Here is a 3,977-nt window from a genome sequence, read left to right as displayed (position 1 = left end):
TAAGTGACAAACTATACATGACTGCGATGTTATTTTCTTGCTGCTGTGCTGCCCAAATATTATATTCATAAAATCAGGAATTAATGTTGAAAGTATAAGTACACCTGTGCTGAGAATTATATGAATATTCATTCATTGCAGACTTGAAACTTTGTGGGATGGAACAGTTGTTTGCTACTCGGGCATGAGAATTCACTCCATTTGTCCCGTCTAATTATTTCAGATGAATTGAACCACAGCTGAAGCTTTTTTTCAGTAATACAGACAGCCGAGCCCCTAAATTAGTAAAGCTAAATTACTTTATTCTTGTACACTCTTTCGCATTATTGAGAGTACCTCTGCATGTAACACTCCATAATGGTGGAATACATGATTTTGAGGAGAAGAATTGTTGAATAAAGTTGTTATTTTTGTTTTCTTTGTGCACAAAAAGTATTTTCGTAACTTTGAAGAATTACGGTTAAACCACTGATGTCACATGGACTGTTTTACCAATGTCCTTACTACGTTTCTGGGCCTGGAAATATTTCAGTTGCATTGCCGTCTATACAGGGTCAGAGAGCTCTTGGATTACATCAAAAATATCTTAATTTGTGTTCCGAAAATGAACGGAGGTCTTACGGGTTTGAAACGACATGAGGGTGAGTAATTAGTGACATAATTTTCATTTTTGGGTGAACTATCCCTTTAATCACAATATGAATAGACCCATCAGCCCATTTCTAATTACTTCAAGAGTCAGAAGACCTGCCAGCCTGTTCCTTCAAGATTTGATGATGCAGTTCATCTGGATGCCATGTACAACCTGGTTGTTCTCCTTAAAGGGCACCTATTATGCCCCTTTTTGCTAGATGTAATATAAGTCTCAGATGTCCCCAGAATGTGTGAAGTTTTAGCTCAAAATACCCCACATATCATCTATTATATCATTTTGAAAATGCCTATTTTGCATTTTAAATCCATATCAGTTTAAACTTTTCCGGGCACACATCCCAAGCACACGCACATAAAGCGGCTGTCACACGGCATGTGAGTACTAAACTAACTTCTCTTTCACACACGAGTTTATGTTAAAAACATGCACAAGTAAAAAAAAAAAAAAAAACTGTTGGTTATGTCTGTTAAGTTAAACAGCTGGGAAAGAAATTGCATTTTTATATTAGATCTGTATATTAAGTGAAAGCAGCATAATATACCAAACCTATACTGCTCTCTATGTTGTTAATATGACCCAAACAATAAAATAAAAGCAGAAAATTACTGCTCTGGACTGAATAACGTCTGTAGCCTTAATAAGAAGACATTTCTTACTTGAATGCTGCTTTTAAATGCTCTAGCGTGAAGATAAACATAGCAGATTGTGTACGGCTCACTCAGGGCGGGGTCTCTGCTAATACAGTCAACAGTTGTGGGTGGGGTTTGTAAAATGTGACATCACATTTTACGGATTCTGTGATCAGTAAGCTCTGAGACACTGCTTATGATTTATGGGGATTAAAAAAAAGGAGTGGGTGGATTTTTATAATTATAGGGTGGTTGTGTACACACACTGCCAACACAGATTTAGGTCCAAACAACATGTGAAAGTGAATTTTGCATAATAGGTGCCCTTTAAAGAATAGTTCACCCCCCAAAAAAATCACTTATTATTTACTCACCCCCAAGCCATCCAAGATGTATAGTTATTTCTATCTTTAGCTGAAATTAAGGTTTTGGAGGAAAAAATTTCCAGATTTTTCTGCATCTGATGCAAGAAAGGGGCTCAACATAGACTATTTTTGATGTTCTAAAATCATACTTAGGTAGCTTCAAATAAATCCTCACAACTCCAGCTGACAAATATGAGTCATGTCTAGCAAAACAATTGTCATTTTCAGGGAAATTTTTTTTTAAATAACTGAAAAAAAATCAAAAATAAATACAAATAAATAAAACTATACTTTTTAACTACAAATGCTAGCTTAGTCATGCATTCACAAGAGGCTGTGAACTAAAAGGTCTCACATTTGTAGTTAAAAAAGTATCAAATCGGCTGCAACAAATATAATGCAATTTAATTTAAAACGTAAGTGGATTTACATTTACATTTAGTCATTTAGCAGACGCTTTTATCCAAAGCGACTTACAAATGAGGACAATGTAAGCAATCAAAATCAACAAAAGAGCAATGATATACAAGTGCTATAACATATAATTTTAAACAAGTGCTATAATTTTGAACAGGCACTCTGGTGCATAGACCCATAGAAAACCTTGCTTTTGAATTTTAAAGTCATACTGCGGCGCTTTTTATCCAGTGTGCGAATGATTTAAGTTATGCCCCTCTGTCTCCACCCCCCAACCCAGCCCAACCCCATCCCCTTCTTTTGATAGAATCTGTGATCCATGAAAAAAAAAAACACTGGAATTGTTACCAATTTCATTAATAATGGCAGAATAAAATGATTGCAAACAAGTATGAGGGTGAACAAGCACTCATGTCTGGTATGAAAATCTTGCACACAGGTTGTTCCATTCAGCTGTATGATCAAAGGAGGACTACAGGATGGAATGAGTATTACTGTATGTGGACAGGTTTTGCCGAATGCAGACAGGTGAGTAATAGTCTGCTTTTTATGTACTTTATCTTGTAAACCTAATTAATGACTGATTTCATACATGCATACATACATACATACATACATATTGCCAGAAATTCATCCTAAAATGCGCCATCAGCTGGTTCACACCGGAGAGAAACCCTTCCAGGTACGGGTTATTATGGCCTCCATGTCTAGACTACACTGTAAAAACAATCCTGTAAAAGGTACAGTAAAAAGCCGGCAGCTGTGTTTGCCAGAATTTTACTGTAAAAAATATACGGTAGCAACATTTTAGGTTTTACAGATTTAATTTAAATTTACAGTAAAAACCTGTTAAAAAGGAGGAAGTGGGAATGCTTAGGTAGCTAATTTGAAGCCAGTGGGGCTGTCGAACAACTCCAGTCTAGTCAAATCAGGTGCAGTACTCTTTATTGCACATCCAATCAGGATTTGTGTGTTAGGCTCAAGCAGTGTCTTAGGATTGTGTGTCTGCGTGTGGTTTCTACAAGGGAACGGAGAAATACAGAGTTTTAGTTTTCAATAAACAATGCCAAATCATGTACAAGGCAACTACAATGTTACATTGTATTCACAGGCAATAAAGTAATCTAAATGATACATGAAGCTATTTACTCATACTACAAGTTCATAAAATATGCATTTAAATAACTAAAGCACGTGCCTAAACAGGAAATATAGCAAGCATAAAATAAACACATTTAGGCCAAACTTGAGTCATACAAAATAGTGATGTTCGGTTCTTGAACGAATCGTTCTTTTGAGCCGGTTCTCAGGAAGTAACCGGTTGAGCCGATTCACAAATCGAACTGAATCGACGTTTAGTTCCGGGTTAATGACGCAGGACGCACAGCCGAAGTAGCACATCCAACTCAAAAAGAACCGAATGAGCCGGTTCAACCAACTGTCGAAGTTTGCAGAGGATAGCCGAGGATTACCGAGGACTTAACAAGAGCCGCATGAGCCGTGGCAGCCGAAGTAGCACGTCCAACTCAAAAAGAACCGAATGAGCCGGTTCAACCAAGTGGCGAAGTTTGCAGAGGATTACCGAGGACTCAACAAGAACCGCATGAGCCGTGGCGAAGTTTGCAGAGGATTACCGAGGACTCAACAAGAACCGCATGACCCGTGGCGAAGTTTGCCAAGGATTACCGAGGACTCACCGAGGACTCACCGAGGACTCAACAAGAACCGCATGAGCTGTGGCGAAGTTTGGTTCAAAGTTCAAAACCGAGGATTACCGAAGATTCTGATGATTGAGTTGACGCTACTGTGCAAGCCTCAGGCACATACTGGAAATATGCTTATTATGACTGTTATGCAAGTTGGAAACATGTAAAGTCTAATAGAAAAAAATGAGTCCAAAATACTCACAAA

The sequence above is a fragment of the Sinocyclocheilus anshuiensis genome, unplaced genomic scaffold, assembly GCF_001515605.1.
Source record: "Sinocyclocheilus anshuiensis isolate Anshui unplaced genomic scaffold, SAMN03320099.WGS_v1.1 scaffold968, whole genome shotgun sequence".
Taxonomy (NCBI): Eukaryota; Metazoa; Chordata; class Actinopteri; order Cypriniformes; family Cyprinidae; genus Sinocyclocheilus; species Sinocyclocheilus anshuiensis.
Note: the sequence above shows the minus strand (reverse complement) of the source record.